Source organism: Canis lupus, chromosome 28 (genome assembly GCF_003254725.2).
Source record: "Canis lupus dingo isolate Sandy chromosome 28, ASM325472v2, whole genome shotgun sequence".
Taxonomy (NCBI): Eukaryota; Metazoa; Chordata; class Mammalia; order Carnivora; family Canidae; genus Canis; species Canis lupus.
Genome location: NC_064270.1, coordinates 36,917,621 through 36,931,380, shown reverse-complemented (window position 1 = coordinate 36,931,380; position 13,760 = coordinate 36,917,621). Strand labels below are relative to the sequence as shown.

Here is a 13,760-nt window from a genome sequence, read left to right as displayed (position 1 = left end):
GGAGGCGTATGTTTTGACCAACCGAAACTCATTTCAGCTTCATTACTAACCACCTGGCAACTGCTGCGGATTCCTCAGGCATCGCCTTCCACACACCCCTCCGATGCACTTCCACCCCCGCCACTGCGGCCCCCCTCAGGAGTTGATGATTCGCACACATGTGTGAGAAGGGGCTTCTGTGTACAGCATGGGGACAAGGCTGCACTGCTTCATGCTCGCCCTGGGCCTCCGGGGGGTCCCAGAAGCCTCAAGGTGACAGCCGTTGCACTTCTCACAACTGATTTGGTGCAGGGGGTCGACGTGGTATGTCTCGGTACGTCTTCAAATCCTTTTTTTTTTTTTTTCCGTCTTCAAATCTAAAACCAACCATTCATCCAACGACCTGGCCCTCTATAGGGACAAATCCAGCTTCTAGTTCATGTCAATGCACGGAGACTCTAGGGTTTTCTTCCTTGTGGAGGCTACTGATCCACAGGTATCACAAACACCCGTGAACAAAGACCCGTGTCCCCGAGGTCACAGAGGCAGAGCCATGCCCGGGGAGGGCCAAGTGCCACTACAGGCCCTCTAGCTGACAGCACAGTCCCATCTCTGGGGCCTATTCCATGTCACCAGCTGGCCTTTTCCTCCCTAAAGGCCTAGAGTCTGTGCTCAAGAGCACAGACCCCAACAACATGTGCACACAAAGCGCTGCCCCATACCTGGTAGGCTGGGTGACCACGGCCGTCAGGAGCCAGCTGCGTGCACCCCACTGCATCATGCCCACCTTTGGTTGAATGTACTGGCTTGGGAGACACCCCCTCCACCTCTCCCTCCGCTCACAATTTAAATGGGCCTGAGTCTACTCTAGAGACAGAACTTCCTCAGTGGCAGGGGCACAAAGCCTCCAGGCACTCTGGGTCAAGGGGGCACTCGGGGTCAAGAGCTGACTGGACAGGATCCGGATTTCTAAACCGAGCCACCACCCCTGGCTGGTCACCACTCCCCTCCATGGGCTTCCCACCCTGTAACACCCAGAGCCCCGTCCTTCTTTCCCGGAGTTTCCAGCATTGCAACTCCCGTGGAGCGGTCCTCCTTTAAGACACATCCACACGGTTCTGCAAGCGGAACGTGCGCCCTTCTAGAAACGTTTGCCAGGCCAGGAATTTCGGGTCAGGTCCTGCAGGTCTGGCGGGGCTGGCCCTGCGTCTGCACCCCATGGCTTTCCCAGCCTTCCCCCTCCGTGCGGTCCCCAGGGCGGGGGGGAGGGGGGGGTCCGCAGGTGCGCCCCGGGCCGACCTCGGGTCCGGGAGCCCTGACAGGTCACATCACCCACCCCGCCGACACTGCAGACGGGGTCGGGGTGCTCCCTGCAGCAGGTCTGCGCCCCCCGCCCCCCCGCCGCCGCGCGGACCCTCCCGCAGCATCCGCCGCGCGGCCCCCGCCCCGGCCCGAGTTGGCGCAACTCCGACTCACTTTCTCCAAAGGCTCCAGTCTCCGCCCGGCACCGTGTCGCCCCCGGCACACCCGTGGGACCCCCCGTCGCCCCCCCCCGCAGACACGCGCCCTGAGCGCCCGTTTCCCGGGTGGGGGGGGAGCGCGAGAGGCGCCCAGGCGGCGGCCAAGGGCGGGCGGGGGTTCGGGGGCGCCGCGGCCGGGGTCGCGCCCGGGGAGCCCCCCCGTCCCCCCCCCCCCCCCGCCCGCCGGGGACCGCGCTCCGAGAGCCGGCAGCGGGCGCCGCCCCTCCCTCGCTCCCTCCCCCGCTCCCTCCCTCGCTCCCGCCGGCCCGCTGTCCGCGCCCAGGGCGCACGGTCCCCGAGGGCGCGCGGTCCCCAGGGCGCAGGTCCCCAGGGCGCAGGTCCCCAGGGCGCACGGCCGCCGCCCCCCGCGCGCTCACCTCGGGGCCGCTCCGCCCGCGCCGCCGCGGCTCCGCATCTCCCGGGCGCCGGCCCGCAGCCCTCCCGGGCGCCCCTGGGTCCCCGCCGGCGCGAAGGCGGAGGCTGGGGGGGCCGCGCCGGGGCCGCGGGGTCCGGGCGCCGCTGGCGCCGCCTCCTGCCGCCCGCGGCCGAGCAGGAAATCTGCGCGGCCGGGTCCCGCCGCCGCCGCCGCCGCCGCCTCCACCTCCGCTGCCGCCCGGGCTCCGGCTCCGGCTCCGGCTCGGGCTCCGGCTGCGGCTCCGGCTCCGCGGCGGGGGCGGGGGCGGCGCAGCGAGGAGCGGGGGCGACGCCTGGTGTCCGGCGCGGGGAGCGCACCCCGGGCACCCGCCCCCCCTGGAAGCGCCCCGCCGCCCAGGCGGCTTCCGGGGAGCCCCTGGCCCGGCCGCCCACGGGGCGCGAACCGAGGACGGCAGGTGCGGCAGGTGCGGCAGGTGCGGCAGGTGCGGCAGGTGCGGGAGAGGCCCGGCTGCCCGCCGCGGCCCCGGGCACCAGGAAGTGGCCCCGCTGCTGCTGCGGAGGAGCTTCGGCTCCCGCGGGCGCTGCAGGGGAGGGCGGGCACCCCGCACCGCTTCTGCTTCCGACAGCCCCCGAGAGCCTCCCCCAGCAGGTGTCCTCCTCCGTAAAGAGGGGGCAGCGGTGGCCCCTGGGGTGCTAAAGGGCTTGCTTGACCTGGAGGCAGTGTCTCTCGCGAAGGTTAAACACCCACCCCTGCACGCCCAGTGGAGGAAGAGCCACTGCTAGGAAGGGCCTGGACCTGCTGCTCTGGCGGCCTGCCTCCCAGGTGACCCCCTGGAAGCTACTAGGCAGGGGTCCGAGTAATGAAAGTTCCATCAGAAGCGCGGAGAGGCTGCATGCTGCCTCCTTGGGGTGCTGAAGCTGTGTGCCATGCTCTAGACCTGGCCTTCCTGGGGGGTCTCGCATCCCTGCTTATAAGGCCCTCACTCATCAGGGTTTGTGGATGAGTGAGGCCAGAAGGGGGCGGTGAGGTCATGGCAGCCCACCGGGCATCAGGAGCCCCCACGCGACTCCTGGGGTGTGCGGGAGCTGTTCCAGGCCGAGCTGTAGACCCCAAGGACTGAGGATTGGCACCTACTGGCTCAGACCATCCACAGTTGACCTGCCCAGAGCGCTACTTCCCTCCCACAGGGGTAAAGCGCCGTGAAACCAGTGGAGATCTTGAGCTCGGCTTTCCCTCCCTGCCCTCCCCACGCTGTCTCTGGGGCTTGTGGTTCCGCTCCAGGGCTTTATGCACCATCCCTATGCAGGGGACTCACATAAAGCCCAGCGCCTTGACACAGGCCCTGCGCCTTCTCCCTCCTTCCCACGCCGGCCTCGCTCTTACTCCGCTTCCCCAGGAGCATCCCTGTCTCTACCTCTTCCCTCACCTCTGATCACCTGCAAGCCCACCTCCTGCCCAGCTCCGAAACGCCTCTAGAATGTATCCCCTTCTCTCCTCTCCTCTGCCTTCATCTCTCGGTGACTGCCACTGGTCCCCAACCCAGACTCACTCCCAGACAGTCTGCTCGTTATGTGCCATCCGGGGGGACCCTTACGAATGAAACCAGGACACGCCAGCCCCCTGCTTAAGAGTCTCCATTCAGAATAAAGCCCAAACTCCTGGGTGGCTCTGCCTGCCTGGCAGCACAGCTGCTCTGAGCCCTCACCCCTGTGCACAATGCCTTCCGTGTGAGAGCCCAGCACTTCCCCCCCTGGGCTCTTCCCCTTGGCACCTGGCTTGCATTTCCTCACTGACTGCCCTGGAAGCTCCCTTCACACTCCTGTGCTCTGCTCCTCTCTCTGCGATGTATTCATTTGCTCGGTGGCCGTCATTCTGGCCTGCCACCCCCACGGGGCTTTGGGCTCCAAGACAGTCCACGCCGTGCTGGACTACATCACCTCTCTGTCTCCATCTCTGGGCCCCTAGCACAACCCTGAGAGCCAGGAGGTGTCAATGAAGGCATGTGGGCTGGCGGGTCAGAGGAGGAGGGCCCAGCAGACCGGCAGGCAGCTCTACCTCTGCAGCCCCCCCCCCCCAAGGTGCCTGCAGGGAGGACCCAGGTTGGGTGGAACCAGGTAGGCCAGTGACATCACCCTGCTCTCAATGTGCCTGCTGCGGTGGCCTGCGGAGCCAGGCCTGTGCACATGAAGGCCATCGTGTCAAAGCTCTGGTGAGCACAGTTCTGCTTGTTAACGCTGCAGGGCTGTGGAGACAGTCTGTAATGCAAGAAGAGAGAAACAAGTTGCCTTTGTCAGACATCTGCTATTGGAAAGTCAACAGCCCTGGTAACATGATGAGGGGCAGATGGCTCCTCTCTCCTGGTAACATCCTCTCTGTTGGATTCTTCCAGGAATTAAGCAATATCCCTTAACTTCTTCTAAAGTCTAAAGACATTCATCACTGTCGCACAAAAGCATGTTGTCAGGGGCACTGATGCTGGGGTCATGTTCATTCCCAGACGGAAGCCCCATGATCCCTCTTAACCTTCTTCTGCTTCTCTTCCTTCCGCTTCTCTCCAGTTCAAGGACCCTGTTGACACCTGGGTCAGTTCCTCTCTTCTCATCCTAGGCTTCAAGGACCTCCCCTCCCCTCCCCTCCTTGCCATCGTGACCATCCATCGAGCTGCTGTCATGCTTTAGGACCCCAGGACACGGTCCTTGCCAAATCAGCCCCTCCTCTGCATTCCTGTTTGATCCCCACCCCCAGGGAGTGCTCCTACTTGCTCTCCCCCTCCTCCCCTCCTCCACACCCTCCAGCTCCCTTCCTTGAACATGCAGGAGGCTGGAGGCGGTTTTCCTGAGACTCTTACTGTTAACCCTCTTTATGCATCTTGTCTTCTGTTTCATTTGAGGACTGAGACTTTGGGCTCAAGGTCAGGGGAAGCCCGATTACGCTCATTGCGCCTTAAGGGCCCGGTAGACGTCAGTTAAAATTAAAACACTCAGGCCAGAGATGCTCGCTAGGAGGATAAACAACACAGGCAGACTTGGGATGTAGAAACCACATAGGGGTTTGCCTGCCAGTGTTGGGCAGAGACATTAACATAAAATTCCACGACTTTAGGAGATGAAATCAGAAGGTGTTGGTGGTCCATTGGCCACAGGGCAGGGCAAGCAAGGAAAACTGCTTCTAGGACCTATGCCCACAATGAGGACACGCAGGATGGCTATGCTGATCTCTTGAGCTAGAGGATCCTCGGTCCCAAGGCATGGCCTTTTTGAGGTCCGAGCTGAAGCTGGGAGGCATTGGACAAGGTCTTTCCACTCTAGCCGATTGGAATTCCCGGAATGCCCTCCAATCTCACACCCCCCATGCTCACCCCCGTATGTGTTTTATGATGCACTGTTTCATCCTGGAAATGCACAGCTTCCTATTAGATGGAAGACCTTCAGGGCTCTTGGGAAGAGCGCTAGAGCTTCTTTATAGCCCGGCCCGCACTGCTTGGGTCCCCTGCCTCGTGTATTCCTGGCTTCCTGGATGCAAACTGGATTTCTGTCCTCTGCTCCCCGCTCCCCGCGTGAGTTTACCTCTCCATGCTGCCCTTCAGAGAGTGACCCTGGCAGCTCGCAGGGACTAATGTGTCCATCTTTCATGTTCTGTTCCTCTCAAGGATCATGGCTGTCCATTGACCCCCCCCCCAAAACCCTTTACCACATACTTTTTTTCCTTGGTTTTATACTTTTTGATGACAGCAGGATAAATTTAGTATCTGTCCCTTTGTCACAGTTATAACCGTATTTACCACCTTTACTTCAAATACTTATTACCTTGGTCTATAGCCATCTACATGGATTACTTCCCCAGAGGCTGAGTCCCCTTCATTTTTGCATCGTTAGCACTTGGAAAGCAACTTAAATCGCACATAGTGAAAGACTTTCAAATAAATCAATATTATGTACATTATACATACATGTAGCAATTCAAGTGCTGTGTATGTGCCGTTCAGAGTCGCAATTAGTAATTGTAGTGAAGTGATGTAGTTATGTTACCTAAATGGCAGTGAACATGATGCTTAAAAAATTAGGGATACATACACAAGACTCAAAATCCAAAATGCTTTTTAAAAGAAAACTGAAAAACCTAAGTCTTGCTTACTTCCTTGTTCCCCAGACAACCAGTTCACATCTCCTGAGACCAGGTCAGTAGCCAGTTTCTTCTCTGTCCTTCCGGAAGAACCTTAGGCATTTACAAAAGTATATACATATGAATTTTCTGCCACCTGAATTGTACTCTCTGGATATTTTTCATAATCATATTCATTGTAATCACCAAAGTCGATATGCAAATACACCACCATTTATTCGAATACGCTTCTGTCATAAGCCACTTCAGTGGTTCCCAGCTGTTTTCTAATACAAAGATGCTGTGAGGAACGTCCTTGTTCATATATCAAGGCTCACATAGGAGAGTATGTGTGATTAGGGAATACAGGGGCCCCTGGGTGGCTGAGTCTGCTAAGCATCTGCCTTTGGCTCAGGTCATGATTTCAAGGTCCTGGGATCGAGTCCCTTGTCAGGGCTCTCTGCTCAGCAAGGATTCTGCTTCTCTCTGTCTTCCCTGCTTGCTATCTCTGTCTCTCTGTCTCTCTCAAGTAAATAAATAAAAATCCTTTTTTTTTTTAATAGAGAATACAAGTTTTTTTTTTTTTAATAGATGAACAATACGTGTGTGTGACTCTTTTGGAAATAAGTTTTCACGTATGTAAGTGTGAGGGCACGTTATTGTTCCATTTACAGTAACAAATATCTTAGTTACTTCTTACGTGATTAGGAAACTTTGATTCAATCCCTTAAGTAAACCCATGTCTAAAAATTATGGCTGATACCCTTGGAAGGCCAAGTAACAAAACAATCCAGCACAAGACTTCTGTGATCTGTTTAAAGTGATTTCATAATGCATGTAATATCCTTTCATTCCTCACTTAAAAGTCACAGTATCTCAGAGTACCTGGGTGGCTCAGGTGTTGAGCATCTGCCTTTGGCTCAGGTCATGATCCCGGGGTCCTGGGATCGAGTCACGCATTGGGCTCCCCACAGGAAGCCTGCTTCTCCCTCTGCCGTGTGTGTGTCTGTCTCTCTGTGTCTCTCAGAATCAATAAATAAAATCTTTAAGAAATAAAAAATAAAATTAAATAAAAATTACAGTCTCTCAGAATTGCTTACACTCCAGGAAAAGTATTTTTCCCCCAACCTCTTTGAAAAGCCTTGTGACCTGCAACAGAATTTTAACAGAAGGAAATGACTTCATTTTTCACCATGAAATCGGTGTATGTAATCCACAGAACATTATCACTTATGGAATAGTTTATTATCCATCTAGTTTTTGCCTTGTATATATTTTCACTTTGCTCTTCGGAATTGAGGGAAAAATTGGTGATCAGATATAACACAGCAGTGAGGTACTAGGTCAATGCTCTTGGAAAACAAGATATAGGTAGCTATTTCTTACTTGTTGTTAAAGAAGGATAAAAAAAATTAATGCTTGGTTCCTTGAAGCTTTGTCATGTTAGGAAAGGCTTTTATGTATTAAAAAAAAAAGTGCCTCTTTAATGGAAAATTAGGATCATACCAAGGCACTCTTTCTACTGAAATATCCCAAAGGTATGTGTGAACTACATACATTTTATAAGAAAAACATAAATGGATATGAATTAATTTAAAAGAGTAAGATAAATCCTATTATGCACTCTAGAGCTTTGTGTGCACAAGGTGCATATTTGTGATTCTGAAAATAAACCAGAAAAAAGAAGAAAAAAGAAAATAAACAACCACTCATGTTTAATTACCCCCGTGACAAACAGAGAAAGGAATCAGCGGCTTCAAATTGTAAAGGAACAAAGGTAGCGGCTTGTCCTGGTGCATTCTGGCCACACCGAGGGCATTTCCTTCTTCGTACCGTCCAACTAGCATTTCCCAAAGTAAGATCCGGTTAGCAGAGACGTGTGCGGAGGACCTCAGAGATGACTGCAGACGGGGATCCTGCAAGGTGGCCAGGTTTTACTTCATATGCAAATTGCATATTTACTTTCACGTATTAGAAAACGATTATTGATATGCCATTTGAGATTCTGTTACAACTACACTGATGTAAATGGTGTCATGCTGATTAATACAGACACAATTAATTTAGATAAAATTGTCAAGGGCCTAGAGATGGTAGTGTTAAAAATCCCGAGTGGAGTTGAAGTCACCAACTCAGCGCCACCTGCCAGCTGCTGCTCCGGCCTTTGTCTTAGATTTTGGTCTTGCTCTGTCCCTTCCTGTGAGGGCTTTGTGTCCCAGACTGGGTTCTAAGTGTGGTGGCTCCGCAGCCCAGGCCCCAAAGTCCCTTTCCTTGTCCCCTCTCCCTGTCATGGTCTGCCTTTATGCATCCACCTTCCTGGAGGGGTGCCAGGCCTCCTTGTCCTCCAACAAAGAGGTAAGGCCTGTATCCCTGCCATGCCCAGGAGACTCCTAAACCTCTTTGAGAAAGGTTCTGGATTTGGGGCAAGGTCACAGGTTCTACCCCCCCAAACTCAAAATGAGTCAAAAGCAACTCCAATAACAAGACTTCTTCCCCTGAACTCTAGGCCTCAGGGTGTCGGACAACATTCAAGCCAACAAAATGCCAACAGTCTTCTGGGGTAGAGGTCTGAGGGTGATGTCATTGCTATGTTTTGGGGGGGTTGTTTAGTTTTGTTTTACAAGAACATGAAGCTGACAGGATAGAAGTTCTGGACAAAAATGAGAGTCTGTGAACTCAGGAGCAGAGCCTCAAGAAACACAACCAGCAGATGGAAACAGAGCAAGACAAGGTGACCGTGTTTGAGGCCCTGTGTCAGGTTGTGCATGAGGTTGCAATTGTTCCAAATTAACGTGAACTTGAGCTAACTTGACTTAGGTGTTTTTGTCAGAGCTCTGTATGTTCTTCCCTTCCTGCATGCATTTGGAAAAAAATAAGACAGAAAGCCATCTAGCCAAAAACCAAAACTTGGAGAAGATACAACCAAGTAGGCCCAGATAAGGTGAGCAGGATGTCAGGGTGAATCACTCAAAATCTGTTAGAATAAACCAATGGTTGGACAGGCCTGTCCACTTTCAGCTTATGCTGAAAAGTCATTCCCCATTGCTTATGGGGGAAAAAGTGCCAAGGGAACTATGCAAACAGAGAACAAGAGGAGAAAGACAGAGTAAACCCTCTTCAGGATGGAAAACACTCAATCCCATGAATAAAAGCAGTTTCCCCTGCATACACTGTGCTATGTAAGAACTGATAATAAAAAGAGTTTAATAAGGGGTGCCTGGGTGGGTCAGTGGTTGAGTGTCTGCCTTTGGCTCAGGGCATGATCCCTGAACAGAAAATGTCTAGACACCAGACAGTGGGCAGCATAGGGCCGTCATTTCCAAGAGGAGATACAAAAGAGAGGAGACTGATCACTGCCCCAGGTAGTTTCCAAGGAAGAAGAGGAAGACATAAAGAGCCCAGAAAGAGGGGAATCAGAAATTGGGGAGGCAAAAGCAGCTAGAACTAGCAGTATAGTACTGTGGAGAGTAAGCTGTGGAGGGATCCCTAGAATTTTTGGCTGAGCGCTGATCCACACCTATGAGGTAGCTACGTAGGGCCAGCAAAAGACCCACTGGAAATCAGTGTGACAAACACTTCCTGGAACTTATACACAGCTAGGAAGAAAGACCTTGTGACAGAGAATCCAGAAAGAGACGCACACAAATGCGATCATCTGATTTTCAACAAAAACGCCAAGGCAATTCATTAGGAAATGAGCTGTTCGTGACATCAGACTTGAACGGTTGCACATCCACATGTCTAAGGATGAGCCTTAGATCTTATTTTATACTATATACAAAAGGTAACTTAAAATACACAATAACCACCAATGTAAGAGTTGAAATGGTAAAACATCTAGAAGAAAATGCAGGAGAAAAAAATCTTTGCAGTCTTTGGTTGGACAAAGATTCTCTAAATCTCCTACTCGAATCACAATTTGTAAAATAGAGAGATTGGTAAATATGACTTCACTAAAATTTAAATTGTTTTTCTCGGGATCCCTGGGTGGCGCAGCGGTTTGGCGCCTGCCTTTGGCCCAGGGCGCGATCCTGGAGACCCGGGATCAAATCCCACGTCGGGCTCCCGGTGCATGGAGCCTGCTTCTCCCTCTGCCTGTGTCTCTGCCTCTCTCTCTCTCTCTCTGTGTGTGTGTGACTATCATAAATAAATAAAAAAAAATTGTTTTTCTCTTTGAAGAACGGTGTTAAGAAAACGAAAAGGTGAGTCAGAGATGAGGAAAATAGTTGCAAAGCGTGTATGTAATAAAGGATTTCCATGCAGAAAACATAAAAGAAAGAACCCATGGAACTCAACAAGAAGATGAGCCAAGTTAAGAAAATGGGCAAAAGGGGAAACTGGGCGACTCAGTGTTGAGCATCTGCCTTCGGCTCAGGTTGTGATCCCAAGGTCTTAGGATTGAGTCCCGCATCAGACTCCCTGCAGACTCCCTGCTTCTCCCTCTGTCTACATCTCTGCCTCTCTCTCTCTGTCTCCTGTGAATAAATAAATAAATAATCTTTTTTAAAAATGAGCAAAATATTTACATGGATACTTCACCAGAGGAAGTATACAAGTGGCAAATTAGCACATAAAAAGATGCCCTATTATTAATATTAGCAAAATGCAAATCAAAACCATAGTAAGACACTACAAAGCACTCAGTATAATGTAAAATTATAAGGGACTGATAACAACAAGTGTTGGAGAAGATATAGAGCAACTGGAACCCCCAAGCGCATTGCTTGTGGGAATGCACTTAGCACATTCTGTTGGCTTCTTCTGAAGTTAAATGTATTTACCACATGTCCTGGCAATTTCTGTCCTATCTATTTATCTGAGAGAAAGGAAAGAAAATATCCACACAAAGACTTGTATGCAAATTTTCATAATAGCATATTCATAATAATTGATGACTTGAATCTACCCAAGTGTCCACCAATGGCTGAATGGATTAGCAAAATAAGGTGCATTTAGATGAACCTCAAAGCAAGCCAGATACAAAAGACTACATACTGGAACATATCAGTTCTATGAAACTCTAGAAAAGGCAAAAATGTAGGGATCCAGAAAAGTAGACCATATAATTGTTGCATACGTAAAATATATAGATAATGCAATGTATGTACAGGTGATTCAATATTACCCACAACAATGACGAAAATAAAAAACATAATAGCCAGTCTTCTCTAGCTCTATAGAGGAGAAAGCTTTCTCATACATTGCTGGTGGGATCAGGAGTTGGAGACACATCTGAAGGCCAATTTGCATTTGGTATTAAAAAAATCCAAAAATGTCTATATGAACCAGCAGTTCTCCAGGAATTTATCTTGAGGCTATAATTAACAGTCTGTAATCAGGCAAGATTATATAGGAAAGAAAATAACAACACTCCGAATGTCCAAAATAGAACACCATTAAATGAATGATAGCAAATCCATGAAATGGAATAGCATCAAATGACATGAAATGTTACAAACCTTTATAAAAGTGGCTTATAAGTTGACTTGCACAGAAAATATCAATAAAATCAAGGCGTAAATATTGTAAGACTATATTCTTTTATCAAAATTACAGAAAAGTAAAAATAGAAACAATACCATCATATAATTATTTTACAAATTTATTCCTCAATAAGGAAGAAACAAAGATTGCAATATCAAGACATTACATGTCTGTTTACAAAAGACTCTATGTAAAATCTGTGGGAGTTGGCCAAAGTCCTATGTTGAGACAAAATTCAGTTTTAAATACTTTCATTATTAATTCAACAACAAAATAATTAAGGAAATAAAACATTTATTTCAGAAAATCTAGAAAGAGAAAAACAAGTGTAAGGACAGAAATTCAATACTGACAAAAATGACTTTTAATGTTAAAATAGTAAACCCAGAAGAATGGAACATACGTAGAAAGGAGCAGAGAAAATGGAAATCGCTAGTTCGGGAGACACCCAGAGTCCTCATTGTCACCCTCCCCTGGGGGACTGCGAGATAACCACGTACCCTTACCGAGTACGTCACTTTTCCATTTTTAAGCAAGCTTGAGCTGGTTTGAATATGTAGACAGCCTTATGGCTTGGGAGTTGAGATACCAAATCCAGGAAGCACAATGTGTAAGACTGAAATATTTGACTAACTACATAGACTTTTTTAACTTTAGGCAGCAAAGCATCCACAAAGATGTACACAAAAGTCCTGCCAATATGTGAAATACAAACCACAAAATTAATATGTAGACTCACATATCCATATATATACACGTATACTTATCATGTGGAGTTGACACAGGTTAATACCCTTACTGTACAATCATATATAAAAGAACATCCCTATATAATAAATGAACCAACACTGTCAACAGACAAATGTCAACACACATTTGTGTAAACAAAAAAACCAATGAACAATCAAAATGCAAATAGGAGTTAACCTTACTGCTCCTTTTTAAAAAAAAATCATACCAACGACCTATTTCTCTTCTCTTAGCTTGTGAAAGGTGAAAAGGATTAGTAATAGTGTGTGGTGATGGGGTTGTGGGAAAATGAGCTCTCTGCCCAAAGTGCTGTTGGCAGGTGTTTAAACTGGCTGAAACCTTCCGTGGGTCTACATGTACTTGTTGACTTAACAGTTTTACGTGTGAGAATTCATCACAAAAACACCTGGAAAGGCTAACAAAATTAAACACAGAAGAGGCATCATCACACCGTGGATATGGCAGCGAAAAACTGGAAACAACTAAAATGTCCCACCAAAAAGATATGTGTGAGTAAATTATGATTACTTGGCAAACTTGATCGATTGGTGAAGAGTCCCATGACAAATTGTTGAGATCTGTAATAGCGCATTTCAGAGTTGAACATAAAGTAGAACTTGATTTTAACGTGAATGTAGACATAGACATAAAGACGTGGGGATGAAAGTCTCTGCCCACGTATGAACAGAATTACTTCTCCTAGGGTGAAGTTTTAATTATATTTGCTTTCTTTATTTTTGTTAGTTCTATTTGATATCTTTTTTGTGTGAGCATATCTAAAGTGCATATCACGAGACAAAATCATTTCACTCTGGAAAATGGGCTCAAAGGAAAAAACTACTGAAATTCCGTCCCATCCCTTAAAAATGTCGTCAAAATAAATATACCTTATCGGAAAAAATCAATTTTCCCAAGAATATACAATGCTGCAAAGATAAAGCATGCCCATTCAATTGCGTAAAGGTGAGTGGTCAGATTGGTACAAATCTTTCTCATGTTGCTACACTTTCACCTTCAGTGCCTTGACTCATTTCCAGCAATCTAAGCCAGGAAATACCTAGAGTTATGACAAGGGTTATGTAGAAGGAGTACTAAAGACAAATAAAGATGGACCCTCTCAAGTTAGGATTTGAATAATGTACGACTATGATCTAGTTTGGGAGCGGAAATTTGAATGGTGCATCTCTCTAAGAAGGTCTAAAAGTAAGGAGGCTGTCGACTTTGCTCTTTACATCCCCCAGCATCGTCAGCAAAGGCTTAATCTTCTTCGTGTTCCTTTTTGAACTGTTGTTAGGGTCCCGTCCTTAACGGGTAAAGCAAGTGGATGTTGGCTGCTAGCGTCCGCGACCTTTGGGAAGGACAGGCCCTCGTGTTTTAGGGGTCCTGGCCCTGACGCGGTGGCCGACCTTGCTTCGACGGCATGTGACAAAGAGTTATAAATTAACCGTGTGCTCAAGGAAGTCCTCAGGAAGACTGTGCCTGCTCCCTTGTTTCTGCTGGTTGGCTATAACCATAGCAACCCCTAACTCCAGACCAAAGTTCAGCCACTG

At 49.1% G+C, this 13,760-nt stretch overlaps 1 protein-coding gene across 1 annotated transcript in view; it reads right to left on the bottom strand.

The window, feature by feature from the left end:
- The window catches only part of PTPRE (protein tyrosine phosphatase receptor type E), a 158,541-nt gene extending 156,581 nt beyond the window's left edge, over positions 1 to 1,960 (bottom strand). Inside the window, exon 1 of the mRNA XM_049103610.1 lies at positions 1,877 to 1,960. The gene's annotated coding sequence lies outside the window, so the exon portion shown is untranslated. The remainder of the gene's footprint in view (positions 1 to 1,876) is intronic.
- Positions 1,961 to 13,760: the final 11,800 nt, after the last annotated feature.